Below are 17,358 nucleotides of genomic sequence, written 5' to 3' on the forward strand. Positions count from 1 at the left end.
ACAGGTCTTCTGACATGCTTCACCAACCCAGACTCCCCATGATCATTATTTGAATTTACTTTATTCTTCTTCAATGATTCAAACCTATAGTTTGCAGAAACTTGGATAATAGAGTGTTGTTTACTGATTAAATGTTGTGGTTAGCTTTTTTGTCTTCACCCTTTATGCAGGTATACATAAAGCATTGTAGTTCTTTCCTGCCCAGCTTGTGAGTGGTTCTGTCTTTCATAATAGACTTTTATTCAGGGAACACCTCCCACCCATGTCCGACCTCCAGTTTGAACAGTAATAATACCTATCAGATATGAAGCCTTGACCACATGCCAGACACTAAGCTTAGTACTTTACATACATTATCATATTTAATCCTTATAATAAGCTTGTAAGCTAGTTATTTTTACCCACATTTTAATAAACAACCTAAAAGAGAAACAAGTTCAACAAATTTTCCAAGGTGAGTCAGTCAGTCAGAAGCAACCTGGATTTGAACTCCAGATTGTATGACTTAGCCTCCAAGTAAAATAAATAAAATTTTAAAAATTAGCTCTTTCATGTAATTGCTGAAAATAATGGTGATTTTATATCAATATAGAAGGCTCTGAAGAGTAAGTAGAAAGTTTATCAATCCTGCCTTTATTCTAGGAAGACAGATACGTGTGTATTGTACTCAGTCTTTTTGAATCTCTTTTAATATAGCCTTTTCCTTTATTCCTAAAATTTATTGGAGGAAAAGAAAGGTCAGCTGACACTCAGTTCTTTGCATTTTCCTTTTTTAAAAAAATTTTTATTGGAGTGTGATTGATTTACACTGTTGTGTTAGTTTCTGCTGTGCAGCAAAGTGAATCAGTTATACATATACATAGATGCACTCCTTTTAAGATTATTTTCCCAAATAGGTCATTACAGAATATTGAGTAGAGCTACCTGTGCTCTATAATAGGTCCTTATTAGTTATCTATTTTATATATAGATGTGTGTATATGGCAGTCCCAGTTTATCCCTGCCCCCACTGTTTTCCCTTTAGTAACCAAGTTTGTTTTCTACATCTGTTACACTGTGTATTTTCTAGTTAGAATTTTAGTGAATGCATCTTTATTCATAATAAGCTTGTAAGCTAGTTATTTTTTATTCACTGGTAACCAGTAAGGTTTATTATTGCTTCACTCATTTAGGTTCTACTGTATCAATACTAGTGTGTCCTGATTTCACTTTTAGAAACATACTTCAAACCTCACAGTGTTCAGAGGATGGTTAAGAACAGGAAATGTTGCTCTTTCTTGCCTGTCCTTTTTCTTGTGTAATCAAGCCAGTAAGAGGACTTGAAAACATGTCTTGCATAATGAGTACCTTCCTGGGTTCAGTGACCCCAGAATTAGAACAAAGTTGCTCTTGGGAGAAAAAAAAACACCCACAAAAGCATGCATGAACTTTCACCTTACCAAGGTTTTCAATGAAGAATTAAACCAGGGGTTGCTAAATGTTTTAGGGTTTGTGGACTTTGCAGCCTGTATAGCAACTACTTAATTCTGTCATTGTAGCAAAAGCTACCATAGGCATTATGCAAAGGAATGGGCATGGCTGTTTATGTTCCAGTAAAACTTTACTTATAAATCAAGCTACTGGCAGATTTGACTCCGGGGCTGTAGTTTGCCAACCCCTGAGTTGAATACTATACCACATCATAACAGAAATAATTCTTTACTTTCCACAAAGTTGCCCTTTGAATATCAGATGTTACTTTTACAGCCCCAAAGGTTTTTAACACAAAACTTGGACTGTCTATGTCCATTCTGTGAACAGTGGGACATAATGGTGGTTAACAGTGTCAGCAGTGAAGACCATCATTACATAACCCAGAAGTAAAGTCTGTGCTGTTGACTTCTTAATACACTTGCCATTTCAGTCTTTTTTTTTTAAATTTTTGATTGGTTGATTTTATAGGAGAAAAGTACATTTTAGTAAAGAAAGAAGTCAGCAGTGAATTTACCTTACCACTGTACATCTTGGCCAAGTCACTTAACCTTCCTTGAGCATCACTGTGCTTCTCTGTAGAATGGGAATAAGACAGCATGTGCTTTACTGCATTTTTTGTGGTACCGTGGTGAGACTCAGCACTTCCATTCTTTGGTACCTACCGCAGAGAACTGAGTATATTTGTCCACCAAAGGATATTGCCAAGAATATTTATAGAAGTGTCATTGCCAGTAGCCAAAGATTGGGAGCAATCCAAATATCTATCAACAATATCAAGTGATACACAAATCATAGTATAGTTATACAATGTAATATTCAAGCAGTTTAAAAATGAAGAATAACACTGGTACATTCAACAACAAAAATGAATTTCACAGACATTTATCTTGAAATTCAGTTACATTTATCTTGAAATTCAAGGTCAGGAAAAACTCATCTATGATGACACAAATCAGAATAATGATTGCATCAGCAGAGGGGGCGGGGAAACTGGATAGGTATTGATTTGAAGGTACTCAGATGCTAGGAATGTTCTATTCCAGTAATATCCAAAATGGCAGCTACTTATCTCGTTGAGTTAAATTTTAAACTCAGTTTACACTAGTCACATCTCAAGTGTTCAGTAGCCACGTATGTCTTATGGTTGTCAAAGTGAACAATGCAGACACCTCACCAAGTCCTTTTGGACAGCACTGTTTACTGTATCTTGAGTAGGATCGTGTTTTCATGGTATACATCTAAGAAAATTAACCAAGTTATGCCCTTGGAATTTACCCTTTACTGTATACATACCTCATAAAATATGCTTCAAAATAAATGTTTTACCTTGTAAAATAAGAAGGAAGTGAGCAGGAAAGAGAAAAAGAAAACAAAAAGTATAAATAAGGGCTTTTAAAATTTTGATTTTGAAACTAATATGGAACATAACCACAGGAAGAAAAAGCATAAGAGCTCTGTGCAGAAATATAAAATAAAACTTTCAAGCTAGATATTATTTCTCATTAACTTTAATTAGGCTCCTTTTAGGTTTACAGGCTTAGCAAATTATCAAACCAGAAATAAAAACCTTAGGCTCTCCTCTCAGGCAAGTTTCTTCAAATTCTGAAGCATTCATGAATGCTCTTCTGGTATCATTGCTTTTGTTACATCCCTGTGTAACTAATCTGTTTTGCTAATTAGATTCCATCATGAAGCACGATTTCAATCATTTTCTGTCCAGCACCAGCATCTTTGTTTGTGTAGAGATGTGTGAGCCCCCATCGTGCACAAATGCATTCAGAGTAATGAGTTAGATTAGAGTGGTCTGATTTCTGTTTTATGAAATTTAATTGGAAATGTAACTTCAGTCTTTGTTACAGAAATCTGATTAACCCACTACTTTATCTTACATGTGCAACAAAGAATCCCTTTCAACATGTAGTAGCTTTTAGATGATCAAGAAGCATAAAAGAAGCAGTCTGAGAATTGTAGGTCACTTGTAGGCCTCTCACACTGGATATAAACACATGTGTTTGAGCAGAGTGGAATGAATCAGAAGAGCTATGTGACCTTGGGTAACTTCTTACTTTCTCTGAGCTTCAGTTTTCCTTGCTTCCTGCCTTCCCTGGCTCTGCAAGGAAGAGTTGTTGTTTCGCTTCTGTTTGTTCCCAGCACAAGACATGGCAACCACGGAGCAGCAGAGAGCACAGTGACACTATAATTTAGTACCGCGCACCTCCTCTCCCGCTGGACTGTGAGCATCTGGGGTCCGTGATGTGTATCATTGTTTCCTTAACACGTAGGCCACTGCCTGGCCTGCGGGATATCAGGAAAAAAGGTCTTTTGAATAACTGAGTCAGTACGTGAATGAAAGAATGAAGGAGTGCTCTATTATATATTGGTTTGTAACCCATTACCCCACAAGTTACTTGGACTTGAAACAGCACACATTTATTATCTCATAACTCTGGAGGGTCAGGAATTAAGCATCGCTTAGCTAGGTCTTCTTTCCCAGGGTTCGTCACAGGCTACAGTCAAGGTATTGTCTGCAGCTACAATCCCCCCAACTAGGGCTGACTCTGCTTCCATACTCAGTCTTTTTTGTTGGGAGGATTTAGGTCCTTGTGGACTGTTGGATCCTGCCTTTCCGACATGGGAGTGGGACTTTGCAGCATGGCGGCTTGCACCAGCAAGAGAGAGTTTGCTAGGAAGACCGAGTCTGCTATCATTTTTATAAGCTAATCACCGAACTGACATGCTGTAGTTTTTGCTGTGTTTATTTGTTAGAACCAAGCTGCTTGGTGCAGTGGTCCCTTGAAGGGAAGAGATGACATGAGGTTATGAATATTGAGGTGAGGATCACTGGGGCCATGTCAGAAGTGTCCTACTGCAAGTGCCTCCTTCACAAGACTGCGAGGAAGTTCAGAAAGAGACAATGTCTGTGAAGCATACCCTTGCTGTTTGCTTTTCCTAATTATTCTTTTTCCTAGAATGAACTTCCTCACATCCTACTGATGTTTCCTATTTTAGCTTAAGTGCTGCAACCTCCAAGGGGCCTTCACTGAATATGAAAATGTGACCCTTGAGCCATTCTTTTAATCCAGCACCCATTTTTCTTTTCCTTTTTGGCACAAATTGCCATTCCTATATTTTGCTTATTGCCAGCCTCCTCCACAAGAAAGTGAGCTTCGTGAGGGCAGGAGCCCAGCCTGTTTGATCTCTCCTCACTAACCAGCACCTCACACATATTAGGCCTCAGTAACTATGTGTTGGGAAAAAAAATGTATTTTTAAATCCTTTTTTACAGCTTATTTGCTTTGTAAAATTAACACCAGTTGGAGTTGTCATCTTTCAGCTAGTTTTCAGGTACTTAGAGCTGTCCTGGGGATGGGGACTCTGTTTGCTGAGATTTGAGAGTATGCGTTCCAACAAAGCCAACCCTCCCTGGGGTGTAAGTTATTAATAAATTGCCATTGCAAATTTGGCCTACATCATTTGAAAGGTAAAAAAATATTGGGGCATGCACACAAATGATAGTGACGTTTGTGTTGGGTTTTTGTCAGCTCCCTTCCCTGCCTTCTTCACCAAGCTCATGCTTTTAAAGTAGCCGACAGCCTTGCACGCCTGTGCTACCCCTCTCAGCTCTGCCCCCTTCCCCAGCAGTAAGGTCTGCACTGTCCATGCTGTAAAAACCCCTGTTATTCATTGAGTAATAACGACATGCCAGACATTGTACTAAAAATTTTACATATGTTCTTCCCAATTCTCACCACAACTTTTACACAGGAGACAAGTGGAAATAAGTTTAAAAATTCAAGGCAACCAGACTTTCAAGCCCAAGCTAATTCCATCATCACCACCCACTCTCCTTCCCAGCACATATTAGAAGAGACTGAAGATTTGGGAGTCATTGGGAGGTCTAGGTTCTTGTCCTGGTGATACTGTCTGCTTGCCTATGTCTTTTTAAACTTCTCACATATGATCATCTCTTTGAAGGAAGCCTATTAGTATCCCAGCCCAGATATCAGACTGTTGAGAGCCTGGACCCAAATGGACATCTCAGACCTGTGCCAAATTCCCTTTCCTTTCAGACCTTTACGCTGAAATGTTTAATGAGCCAGAATATAGATTTTTCTGTCATGTAGAAAACGATGAGGCCAGCGTCTAACTCAGAGGCAACCTTAGCAGCTTGTGATGGAACAGCAGAACTTCTCTTGAGAAAGGTGACTATTTTTCTCCTGTAATGTCTGGGCTACAGACCCGGCTCAGTCTCCAGGGTACCCTTTGCAAGGATGGTTGGCAGAATTTTAAAGGCAGACTGTTGGTCGTATTGTGACTCACTGTCCCAGGTAACCATGTGTGGTGAGAAATGAACACGGTCCCTGTGGCAGGCACAGGCTTTATGGGTCTGTTCACTGATGGTAGTGGGCTGAGTGTGGGGAGCAGATTAAAGAGGGTGAGGGCAGTTCAGTGTTGGACTAGAGTATTATTGGCATTTTCAGCTGGATAATTCATCCCTGTGGAGTTTGCCCTGTGCATTGCAGTACATTTACCAGCATCCCTGGCCACTGCTTTCGAGATGCCAGTAGTTGACACACTCCTCCATTTGTGACAAACAGCATGTCCCCAGACATTTCCAAATGTCCCACGGGGGAGGGCAAAATTACCAATAGCTGAAAATCACTGGACTATCAATAGTGATGTGATATGGTCAGGCTTGGCTTAATAGGTTGTAGTAACAAATCACCCCAGCATCTCAGTGGCTAAAACAATCTATTTCTTGTTCATGCTGTATGACCATTGTGGGGTGACAGAGGGAATCTGGACTTCATGGTTACTCAGAGGTTCAGACTAATGGAATGGCCAATATTTCCCATGTCATGAGTACCAGGACAGAATACTCTGGTGAGTCTCAAACCAGCCATTAAATGCTTCATCTCAGAAGTTTCACACCATTTGCTCTCACAACCCTTGTATTATGCCCAGATTCACAAACCACAAGAAGACCAGGAAGTGTAGCCTTACCATGAGCCTAGTAAAGAGGAGCACTAATAATAGAAATATTTAGCAAGTAGCATTAACAACAATTTGAGATGCAAAGGAGGTCTTTCTCCCCTGTTAATATAGAATGAGAAAGTGTTAAAGGCCGAATATACAAGGTTACCTGGTATTTCTAGAGACAACAGCAGCAAGAATAACTGTGATGCAATAATAATAATTTGAATTGTGCTTCTTATGTGTCAGACAGTCTAATTCTCACATAAAAACCCAATAAGTGGAGTCCTTTTCATTTCTGAGACACAGAATGCTTAAGTAACTTGCCTCAAGTCACACAGCTAGTAAGTGGCAGTGGCAGGACTGAGATTTAATCCCAGATCTCTCTGACGTTAAAGACTGAACACTTAAGCCCCACTTTACAGGTCAGTTTGACTGTTGTGCAAATGGCTTTCTCTCCTTTTTGGGTTGAATGAGCAAGTTGGCTCTCCAGTAACCTGCTCAGCACCTTTGTGGTTTAAACTGGAAGCATGATGGACCTGTGATGGCGAGTATGTTCCATCCCTACATTCCCTGAGCGTTTTTCTTAAGGAATCTCGCCAATTTAGAACATTTGGAAGAGAGCCATCCAGTCACCCCATCGTGAGGTGATCATGCTCAGAGAAACAAATAGAATGATTCCAGTTACTCAGAAATGGTACTGAGCCCCACATCAGCTTCAGTGCTGAAAACTACCCCAAGTCAGGCAGTGGTCTCAGCAGTGTGGATACTTGAGGACGCTGTAACCAACCCAACTGGAATCCACCTAGTGTTTCTAGATCCTAGGTGCTAAGGCCAGAGGATTAATTTCAAAAGCTAGTACAGATAACAATGACTAACATGTATGCTTGGGGTGGTTATAAATATGCATTGTCTTATGCAGATAGGTACTCTTAATATTACCATGTTTTTGCTTTAAATAAGCTTTAATAGATTAATCGATTATGGTACTACATAGATATTTCTGAATCTTTGGTATATAATGTATATAATTTATCACCAAGAGTTTATAGAGTATATGAGTTTTGGGGAGGAAGAAATTTCCAGTATTACCATTACCAGATGTGCCCTCCCGACCTTGTAGGATTATATACGTAATCAAAAAACATTGTGTTTCAGTGGCCGTTTATAAACTGATGAGAGCCACACAAGCACAAATTGAACCAAAATTGAGCTTATGACATTTCTGAAAAGCAGCCCCTGCTCCTGAACTACAGAAAAAGAAGACCAGCGATCAGAATGTTCTCATTTTAGTTTTGCTCCAGGTACGAGTAAACTAAGTATTTGGGGAGAAGCTTTATTGTGATGTCCATTTTCTTGATCCAGTGTCCACCAGTTGAATCACAGGCTCCCTGGACTGAGATAACAACGTCTGCTTCTAAATAAACGTTGGTCTTGTCTCTCAAGGTAATGGGTATAAAGGTCTCCATGGTGTGCTCACTCAAAGGTGTGTTAGTATTATCACTTATAGAACCTTTCCCTAGTGGGAAAGTGTGTAGGAAGCCTGCATCTCTGCAGATGCCACGTAAACAGCATTCACTGGCCACTCTGCCAGGCAGCTGTGGAAAAGGACTGGAGCATCCAGGGCTGTTTTGTTGAAGAGGTACCCATTTAAAGTCTGTGACTATTGCTATGAAGACAGCTGTGAAATCAGAGAAAAACGAGATATTGAGCTCTTCAAATCAGCATTTCTCTCCAGATTGCCCACTCTCTGAATCTGTTCTTGGTGATGAGTTTTGCCTGTTCTAAACTTTCTGTAAATGAAAATTTTAAGTCTGAATCTGTCTATCTGTATGTCTCCTCTTGTGTCTGCCTTCTTTTCCTCGACTTTATATCTATGAGATGTATTTTTATTGCTGCAGGTAACTAAGAGTAGTTCATTCTCATTCATTCTGCCTGTGAATACAACAAGGTTTGATGAACTGTTGATGAATATTTGACTTTGTTCTAGTTTGGTGCTACTGTGGAAAAAACTGTTCTGAATACTCTTCATCATGGTATTTGGTGGATGTTAGAATCCATTTTTTGATACATATTTAGGAATAATAGAATTCTGAATCAGGAGGCATATAGACATACTCATCCTTCAATATCTGTGGGGTACTAGTTCCAGGATCCCCCGCAGATGCCAAAATCCCTGGATGCGCCAGTTTCATGGTTGGCCCAAGGGCCTGCAGGTTCTGTTTCTGGATGATTGAATCCACAGATGCAGAACCATGGATACAGAGGGCCAACTGGATAGATATTCAGATGTTCTTCCTCAGTAGGTATTGTCAGACCGTTTTCCAGGGTAGTTTACCAGGAAACTGCTACCAGGAATGTGAGAGAATCTGGGTGCTTCACATTTTCACCCACAAATAGGCCTTATCTGTGTCATCTTAAAGCAATGACTTTTTAAAAAAGAGTTGCCTGTTAAAATGTGAATAAATTTTGAGTAACTCTCCCACGTCCTTGCCCATACCAGATAAAACCAAAAATAGAGCAGGAACTTAACTCTCTGGTGGATGGATCTTCTGGTCTTACTGTGATATTATTTAAAAAAAAGAGAATTTTTGAGGGTGATTTGGTTGGTGGCAAAAATACAAAAGGAGCAGAAGGGTTAATTACTTTGAGCTGAATATTGTTTTTACTTTCTTTTACCAGAATTCTGTTTTATTTCTCCCTAGCCATTGATCAATACAGTTAATGGGTCGCTTGAAGATAATATACAGCCCCAGTATGACTAGAAACTGAACAATCTTGGGTCCCTGTAATTAAGGATAGAGAAAATTACCCTTCCTAATAGAGTGTATCTCATGCCATAAGATAATTCTGTGTCTTTTCTTGTGCAGGCCAGGTCAATAATCCTGCTAGCAGTAGGCAAATACTCTATCCCTTTGGTATTTGTAGCTAAGGTCCAATCTACTGGGAACCTAAGGATTGTTTTTGTTGAGGCTGAGGGGCATGACTCTTTCATTTCCTCTAGAACCAGAGTTTTATTTCAAATTTGAATACAGGAAAATCAAGAGCTTCAGTTTGCAGAAAGAGGTATAAATGCATTACTTATGCTGTGAAGCACTATGAAGGAAATTGGTGTAATTACTCTTCCAACTGAATGATTTCAAAAGCTCCTCTGTGAACCTGAAGTGGCCATTTCCTTCACTGTCCCTCTACCAGGGTGGATCTATGCCAGGCCGGAGTCACCAGCAGTAGCTGCAGACAGCTACAGTCCAGCTGCATCCTTCAATTATCTAAGGATGGAGCTTTAAAATACCCACACGGCTTCTCCCTCAGCCTGTTTCTCTCCCACTCCAGTCCTTCTGAGCCCTTTGTTGGAGCATCATCCTTCCTGAGAGATGCTAACTTCTCTTTCATATGGAGAATGGTGATAAATTCTCCTGCTAGGCATGTGTGCTCCTGTATCATGTGAGGTCCTGTAGAGCAGCTCTGCTGCTGCGGCTGAGATTCCAGCAGTCTGTGTTTGGAGCATGACACCTCCTGAGCATCAGTTTAGGAGCAGGGACTAGTGTCTCATCTTTAGCAACTAGTCCAAACTTGACCCCAAGGCCTTACATGCAGTGTAAACTGACTAACAATATTGACAAACATACCACTGCTTTCTGTATGTCAGGTGGTGTGGAAGCATTTTGCATATGCTAACTCATTTAATCATTGCCCAGCCCTAGGAGGTAGGTACTGTTTTCATCCCTGTTTCACAGTTGAGGAAACGGAGACACAGAATTGTTGAAACTTGCCCAAGGCCCTGTAGCTAGAGTTCGGGTTCAAACCCAGTGGATCTGGCTCTGCTACACTATGCTTTCCCTTTGAACATTTATGGGAGAATTTACCTGGGTTCCAGGTTATTGTTATCTCTGAGCAGGGTCTAGGCCTGCATTGTCCAAGGTACTAGCCACTAGTCTCAGGTTGCTAATTTAATTTTAACTCAGTTCAGTTCAGTCCAGTCTTTCAGTCATGTCCGACTCTTTGCGACCCCATGAATCGCAGCACGCCAGGCCTCCCTGTCCATCACCAACTCCTGGAGATCACTCAGACTCATGTCCATCGAGTCGTTGATACCAGCCAGCCATCTCATCCTCTGTCATTCCCTTCTCCTCCTGCCCCCAATCCCTCCCAGCATCAGGGTCTTTTCCAATGAGTCAACTCTTTGTGTGAGGTGGCCAAAGTATTGGAATCTCAGCTTCAGCATCAGTCCTTCCAATGAGCACCCAGGACTGATCTCCTTTAGGGTGGACTGGTTGGATCTCAAGAGTCTTCTCCAACACCACAGTTCAAAAGCATCAATTCTTCAGCACTCAGCTTTCTTCACAGTCCAACTCTCACATCCATACATGACCATTGGAAAAATCATAGCCTTGACTAGACAGACCGTTGTTGGCAAAGTAATGTCTCTGCTTTTGAATATGCTATGTAGCTTGCTCATAACTTTCCTTCCAAGGAGTAAGTGTCTTTTAATTTCATGACTGCAATCACCATCTGCAGTGATTTTGGATTAAGTTAATCAGAATTTACTAAAAATAAAAATTTAGTTCCTTGGTCATGATACCCTATTTCAAATGCTCACTAGTCACGTGGGGCTCTCAGCTATCAGTTCAGGTTAGTCACTCAGTCGTGTCTGACTCTGTGACCCCATGAACCACAGCACACCAGGCCTCCCATCCATCACCAACTCCCGGAGTCCACCCAAACCCATGTCCATCGAGTCAGTGATGCCATACAACCATCTTATCCTCTGTCGTCTCCTTCTTTTCCTGCCCTCAATCTTTCCCAGCATCAGGGTCTTTGCAAATGAGTCAGCTCTTCATCTAAGTGCAAATATGGAATGTTTCCATCATCGAGGACAGTTCTGTTAGAATTTAAATTTGGAATAAAGGAACCAAGATGGGGAAGTAAAGTTGGGGTGTTGAGGACAGGATGAGGAATTCAGATGTTGGCAGTGCATGAGAAGGGAGGAAAGGCAGACAAATGAAGCCTTCCAGCTGGCCTAGAGGACAGGCAGTCAGCCATGTAGGGTGTGTGTGTACATGCGGTTTACTGTCTCATTGCAGTGGCAATGGTCATGTATCCTGGGGCCCAGTCAGGAGCTTGCTGTGTGTCAGAAGAATGATTGAACTTCTCTATATTTCCCTTACCCTGTGTGCCCCTGAAGATAGTTGAGGGGTTGTTGCAGGTGTTCAGCTATGGGGATGTATGATGACATTTGCCTTTTAGGAAGGTGTCTCTTTGGAGGTCTCCTGGAGAGGATTCATGACAGAAATCAGTCAGGGAAATAAATTAGGATGCTATTGCCCACAGGTGGGCCTTTGAATTGGTGACAGTTATTGCCAGAATTTTCACTGATCCATCGAGAAATAAGGAAACTAAAGACTGTGTGTTGTGTTGCGTATGTGACCGTGTAGGTGAGAATTCCACTCTTCTATTTGCACTTTCTTGTGTGCGTGCTCAGTCGTGTCCAATTTTGCAACCCTATGGACTGTAGCCTACCAGGCTTCTCTGTGTATGTTATTTCCCAGATAAGAATGCCGTTTCCTTCTCCAGGGGATCTTCCAAACCCAGGGACGGAGCCCACATCTGCTGCCTTGGCAGATGGATTCTTTCTCACTGAGACACCTGGGAAGCCCTGTACTTTCTTGGTAATCCCTTGCTATTCAGAGACTACTAATTTTTCTACCTTTTTGATGTCAAAATGCCTTTTGTTTGTGAAATAACATTCATAGTACTATAGTAGATGGTAGGGATTTTTTTTTTAATGTCCTTACTTGACAAGACAGAATGTATATCTGTGCCTTTGTCTGTTTTTAAATTATGATTCCTAGTCCATGAAGTTCCCAAATCCAGGAACTACAAAGTTAGACAGTTTGACAGTGGTGCCCAGGTGAGAGTTGATGAGTTCTTAGGGAAAGGAAGAGGCACATTTCAGAGCAAATGACATAAGCCGTAGACAAGTGGATGGGGAAGAAATCAAGGAGGCAGAGAGTAAAAGAGTCTCCGAAGAGTCTGTGGTTTCTCCTTGCCTGTGAGTGGAGCTGGGGGAGGAAGAACTGATGTGAAGTCCTATGGAGAGGCCCTTACTTCTCTGGCACCCCTGTTCCATTGGAGCTCCTGGCCATACCCTGAGCACACACACATCAAGGTGAAGTGCATGCAGGGAAGCAGTGGACCAGAAAACCGCAGGCTCCCCTGGCACCAGAAAACCGCAGGCAGGGTTCCCCTGGACACAGCAGGACCCAAGTGAGGCCGCCTGACCTGTGACCCCCTCTACCTGGTCGCCCTCCTCTTCCCTGCCCTGGATGCATGGCCCTGGGAAGAAGGCTGCCTGTGGCACCTCAGTGACCCCCACCCTTCTCTGAGACAGCAGTGCCTGCTGTGCCTCTCAGACAGAGCTTGCAGAGGCTCTGTCCAGCAGCAGGCTTCTTGCATTTTAAGCAGCATATGCAAATTAAATTAGCAAGGGTTCCTCTTCATCTCCGGAGCAGCTCAGCTGCACTCCCCAATAATGCCCAAGCCAAACTGACCCAGTTTGAAATTAAAATCAAGTTTATTTTTAGAGGAATATATTTTCCCTATCCCTCAGTCTCAGTGAATGCTTTTTCTGTTTGGCCTGATAAACATACAAGTACATTATCCCCAGACCCACTGAACCCTTCTGGCAGCCACTTGACAGACAAAGGCCTAGCAGAGACGAGCTGATGTATATTCAGATGGCAGAGGTGAGCCCCTCACCCTGTGCTGCTGAAGAGGGTCTGTATACGCTGGGTCCCTTTTTCTCCACCTGTCTGTCAGTCTTAAGGTTGGTGTCAGGGTCCCTTTTTCTCCACCTGTCTGCCAGTCTTAAGGTGGGTAGCAGGGTCCTTGAGCCAGAGAAACCTTAGAGTTTAAGGTGATTAAGAGCCTGGTCACAGTTGGGTTCAGCAGAATCTACAGGCATTCATTGGAGACCTCTAATATCTCTTCGTGATAAAAATCTGTCACTCTGAATGGCCTCTTTGCAGTCAGATCGAAGAACATTTTTCATCCCAGTTGAAGGCTTTGAACGTTGTTTGGTAGCCCTTTCTCCAAGGAATTGTTCACAGACTGTGTGGTTAACATCTGGCTCTTTTCTCAAAACTGGAAGCTCCCTGAAGGCCCCAGCCTTCTCTGTCTTGCCAGCATCATCCCTGAGCTTAATCATGTTAAGGTTCTCAGCACTGAATGAAATTAGCTGCTCTCCCAGTGGTTCTCAGCTGGGGACAGTTTGAACATCTCTTCCCCCTGCCATAGATTTTTCAGTATTTGGAGGTATTTGGGGTTCAGCTAGGGGAGGGGTGATACAGGACTCGGGTAGAGGTTAAAGGTCGTGATGGTGCTAAACCTCCCCATGACAGCCCCTACCACAGAGCATTACAACAGCCCCAGATGTCGTTAGTGCTGAGGTGAAAACGTGTGCTGGATAATCCATTCACGGTTGGTTCTGCCTAAGCTGGGCAGGCCTCTCACTCATGGGTTTTAGAGTCAGGCTCCACCTCTCACAAGGATACTGAGCCTGCACAATATCCTTGACCTCTCTGAGTTTAATTTCTGCATCTTAAACTGAGAATAAAAAAAATTACTGCCTTTATAACATTTTTTGTGAGACTGATATGAGATTCTTCCTCTAAATGTATAAAACCAATCCTGACATAGTAACTTTTCAGGAAATGCTTATCGTTTTTACTGTCATTATTCTTCATGTTACTTTTTTAGGCAAGGAAGTTTGGATTCAACTCATATGTCAGTCAGGATAAGCTACATTGGGCTGCAGGAACAGATAGCCCCCAAATCTCGGTGGCTTCAAAGATGAGGGCTTGTTTTTTTCATTTTTTATGTTACATATACACTTATAGGTAGGCAAGGGAGCTCTGATCATGATGACTACTCTTTGATCCAGAAAAATCTGATGGCTCTCGCTCTAACCTAGAAAGGACTCACAGCACATGGGCTCACAATTCACTGGCCAAAACTAGTCACATAACCCCACCCAGACCCTCAAGTGATAGCAAGTTTGCTCCTGCCATGTTAGCTTAGGTAGGGGGTGATTAGATTTTGCTCAAAGGACAAATAACCAACTTAGACCTTTAGCATAACGGTGGGATGAACTTTTTTTCTTTTGGCAATGGCTGTATTTTTCAGGATGTGTATTTTCCACGAAAGTATCGCCCTTATTTACAGTTTACCCAATTATACTTAACAGAATACTTGCTGAAGGTGGGCACTGTGCTAGGCACCTGGTATATAATGATAAACACACAAAATCCTTGTATCCGTGTACTGTACAGACCTTTGGGGGAGACCAAGATTCAAGATCTTGTCAGTGAGTTTGTAGTATTAAATTGAGATAAAAACTCCATGCTGGGAAAGATTGAAGGCAAAAGGAGAAGGGGACAATAGAAGATGAGATGGTTAAATAGCACCACTGACTCAATGGACATGGATTTGCGCAAACTCTGGGAGATGATGGAGGAGCGAGAAGCCTGGTGTGCTACTATGCATGGGGTTGCAGAGTTAAATATGACTGAACGAGAGCGACAACAACAACAAAAATAAAGAAAAGAAACGGGTCTCTGTGGGGGTATCTGATGTAGATTAGGAGGTTGGGGTAGCTAGTCTTAACTGATCTTTGAGTTTGATATGTAAAGGATAAGTAACATTCACTAAGTGAATAGAGGGTGAGTGAGAAAAGAGTAGAACGGGGGGGGGGGGGGGGTGGGGGGGGGAACAGTATATGCAAAGGCCTTGTGCCAGGAGAGGAACTAAAACTGCGAGGGATTGAAAGCAGGTGTGTAGAAGAGAGAAGGGCAGAAGCGTGGTGGCTGGTGGGGCTGGAGGGGCAGGCGGGCCAGGCCAAAGTCTGGTTAGGATCTGCTTCTTTTATCTCCACGAGCCTTTGAAGCACTTAATTCAAGGAGTTGGCATAAGAACCCAGAGACAACACTCCCATGACCTCTGAACTTACCAAAAATCCTTGTTTTTGGAAGGGCCCTGATTCCTTTCCCTCACCAGCAATAGTCTGAAATCACACATCACCTAAACGTGCAGCATTTTAAGGCAAATACTCTGAGCCTCTCTCTGCAAACCAGAATCCTGGAGCCTCTCTCTGTAAACTGAAGCTACCTTCTATATAGCTGAAGTGTCCCTTTCTTTGTTTGTACTTCTCACACTTGGGGATGCCTCCCACAGACTCTGGGAAGGAAATGACATAGCGTCAGAGCAGTGCAACTGCCTGCAGAGAGCAGCGAATTCCTAATGCGTCTGACAATAGGCTGTTCCTCTGGAGATGTGGGTTGCACTCAGTCTGCCAGAGGGGGAGGGTTGTTGTGTGCTCCTTAGCCGTAGAGGATTAGCATTGCCAGATCTCCTGCCAAAACTATTATTACTCGCTGAGCCCACCCAGTCTCACATCTATATCTTTACATAGATGTGAAGAATAGAGCAACAGTTACTCAGCTTGGAAGCATCCAGGATTCTCAAGCTAGCATTCTAGGAATTTCACCTGGCCAAGCTCATGGGTAGAGGAGAGAGAGAGTGCCTGGCTGTTGCCCTTCAAACTTGCACAGAAGAACAGCAGGCTCTGTGGTCATTTCCTTTTGAGTTGAAAGATACAGTTTAGAAACGCTATAAGGGTAGAGATTGTGTAACCCTTGCACCCTCAGAGAAAAGTTCTTAGTTTATAGAGGGCCATCAGACATTTAAATGGATGGGTTTTTTAAAAAAAATGCATTAATGTTTTTTTTCATGAGCATGGCCATCATTTGTTGAGAAACTGCAATGGGCCAGATGCTGGGCTAGAGCTGGGACTGACAGATGTGAACAGGTCAGATGTATTTTTAGTTCTGTGGTGCTTTCATTCTGGTGAAAGAAGATGGACAATAAACATGTAAATAATTAAGTGAAATAATTGCAGATGGTGGTAAGTGTTATGAATAAGATGAAAGAAGACTATGGGATGGAGTGTCAGGGAGGGGAGGAGCGGTTTTGTTAGCTGGAGTGGCTAGGAGAAGAAGTCACTCTGAGAGGTGACATTTGGCCCAAGAACTCAATCACGAGAGTGATTCAGCCGTGAGCTGTGTAGAAACAAGTCCCCAGGTGAAGGGAGTGGCAATGAGAAAATGAGTATAGGGTGTTGTAGGAGCACAGAAAACAGAGAGGCAGCTGGCAGGAAATGACATCAGAGAGATGGGCAAGACCCAGGCCTTGTGGGGTCTAGTAGTCTGTGGTCATGAGTTTGGATTGTATTTTATCTGCAACAGGATACCATTGGTGAATTTTAAGCAGAGCTGTGAGAAGATTTCATTTATACCTTGAGAACACTCTGGCTGTTTTGTGGAAACTAAGTCAGAGGATGAGCAAACATGGACATAGGGAGACCAGGAGGGACCCTGAGCCACAGTGAAGTGAGCAGTGAGGGTGGTTGGGAGACACTGAGAAGCCGTTAGATTCAGCAGGAAGTACAGATACAGGGCCAGAAAGAATTACGCCTAGACCTAGTATGGGGTGTGAGGGAAAAGAGGATGATCTCTGAGTTTCCAAATATGAGCAATGGGATGGATGTAGGTGTTACTGTTAGAGGTGAGAAAAGAATAAGTTTGGGGGTAGATGAAACCAGAGTTCCTCTTCTGTGCAAGTTAACTTTGATACTTCCTTTAGGTGTCTAAGTGGGCATGTTCAGGAGGCATGCACATATGTATGGAGATACAGTTGAGGTATTCAGTTGTGTAATCAATACCAAACACCACAAAACTAATGTGCATCATTACCAGAACATCTGACATTTCTCTTTTCTTTCATTCAACAAATTGTATGTTTACCTTGACAACATGTGAGATTTTATATTGAGCTCTAGCAGATCCCGTCTGATTT

The 17,358-nt window shown here is 42.3% G+C and overlaps 1 protein-coding gene across 7 annotated transcripts in view; it reads left to right on the forward strand.

The window, feature by feature from the left end:
• CADPS (calcium dependent secretion activator) overlaps nt 1–17,358 on the forward strand; it is a 476,150-nt gene that overhangs the window by 146,429 nt on the left and 312,363 nt on the right. The window lies entirely within an intron of this gene.

The sequence above is a fragment of the Capricornis sumatraensis genome, chromosome 10 (assembly GCF_032405125.1).
Source record: "Capricornis sumatraensis isolate serow.1 chromosome 10, serow.2, whole genome shotgun sequence".
Taxonomy (NCBI): domain Eukaryota; kingdom Metazoa; phylum Chordata; class Mammalia; order Artiodactyla; family Bovidae; genus Capricornis; species Capricornis sumatraensis.